Raw genomic sequence first — 2,041 nt, 5'->3', positions numbered from 1 at the left:
GCAAAGTGTTCTTGGACTTAGCACCAAAAGCACCATAAAAGGAAAAATGGATAAGTTGAACTTCATCAAAATGTAAAATTTTGCTCTGTGAAAGACCTTATTTAGAGGATGAAAAGTCAAGCTACAGACTGGGAGAAAATATTTGCAAACCATGTATCTGACAAAGGATTAGTATCTCAAAACTTAACTGTAAAAAAGCAAATAATCCAATGACAAATTGAGGAAAAGACATGAACAGACATTTCACCAAAGAAGATATACAGATGGCAAAAAGCCCATGAATATCATTAGCCATTAGAGATGCAAATTAAAACTACAATGAGATACCACTAGACATCTATCACAATGGCTAAAATAAAAAAAACAGTGACAACATCAAATGCTGCCGAGGATATAGAAAAACTGATAAATTGCTAGTGGTAATACAGCCATTCTGGAAAACAGTTTGGCAGTTTCTTGAAAAACTGAACATGCAACTACTACACAACTCAGCAACTGCACTCCTAGGCATTTATTTTGGTGAACTGAAAACAAGTTCACACAAAGACCTGTACATAAATGTTTATAACAGCTTTAATTATAATAGGCAATAAACTAGAAACAACCAAGATGTCCTTCAATGGGTAAACGGTTAAACTATGGTACATCCATATCAAGGAATACTATTCAGTAATAACAGGAATGAACTATTGAACTACTGCTACACACAACTTGGATGAATCCCCAGAGAATTATGTTGAGTGCAAAAGTCAATCCCAAAAGGTATGATCCAATAATATTCTTGAAATGACAAAATTATGGAAATGAGAGCATATTAGTGGTTGCCAAGGGTTAACGACTGAGGGGAGAGGGGAAACAGGAGGGCAACATGAGGGATCCTTGGTGATGGAAAAGTTCCGTATCTTGACTGTATCAATGTCAGTATCTTGGTTGTGATGTGGTATTACAGTTTTGTGAGATGTTACCATTGGGTGATACTTCATAAAGGGTACATGGGATTTCTTTGTAGGATTTCTTAGAACAGCATGTGAATTCACAATTATCGCATAATAAAAAGTTTACTTTAAAAAATAGGATGGATTGGGCCAGCCCGGTGGCTCAGGTGGTTGGAGCTCTGTGCTCCTAACGCTGAAGGCTGCCGGTTCGATTCCCACATGGGCCAGTGGGCTCTCAACCACAAGGGTGCCGTTTTGACTCCCACAAGGGATGGTGTGCTGTGCCCCCTGCAACTAACAATGGCAACTGGACCTGGAGCTGAACTGCGCCCTCCACAACTACAATTGAAAGGACAACAACTTGACTTGGAAAAAATCCTGGAAGTACACACTGTTCCCCAATAAAGTCCTGTTCCCCTTACCCAATAAAATCTTGAAAAATAAAAACAGGATGGATTCCTTTTTCTCCCCAGGAGAAAAAGGAACCCTCATACACTTCCGGTGGGAATGAAATTGGTATAGCCACTATGCAAAACAGTATGGAGGTTCCTCAAAAAATTAAGAATAGAATTACCATATGACCCAGCAATCCCTCTTCTGAGTATCTGCCAAAAAAAATCTGAAAACGTTTATCTGTAAAGATATATGTACTCCTATGTTCATTGCAGCTTTATTTATGGTGGCCAAGACAGGGAAACAACCAAAGTGTCCTTTGATAGGTGATTGGATAAAGAAGATGTGGTACATACACACAATGGAATATTATTTGGTCATAAGAAAAGATGAAATATTGCCATTTGCAACAATGGATTTTGAGATTATCATGCTAAGCAAAATAAGTCTGACAGAAAAAGTCAAGAACCATATGACTTCACTCATATGTGGGATATAAAACTGAAAGCAACAAAGGAACAAGATAAACAAATAAAGAAAAAATATCATAGACATAGACAACAGTTTAGTGGTTACCAGAGGGTAAGGGGGGAGGGGGGAGGTAGAAAAGGGGGTCAAATATATGTGATGAAAAGAGAACTGACTCTGGGTGGTGAACACACAATGCAATATATAGATGATGCATTATAGAAATGTACACTTGAAACTTATGT

This window comes from Rhinolophus sinicus, chromosome X, assembly GCF_036562045.2.
Source record: "Rhinolophus sinicus isolate RSC01 chromosome X, ASM3656204v1, whole genome shotgun sequence".
Taxonomy (NCBI): Eukaryota; Metazoa; Chordata; class Mammalia; order Chiroptera; family Rhinolophidae; genus Rhinolophus; species Rhinolophus sinicus.
Note: the sequence above shows the minus strand (reverse complement) of the source record.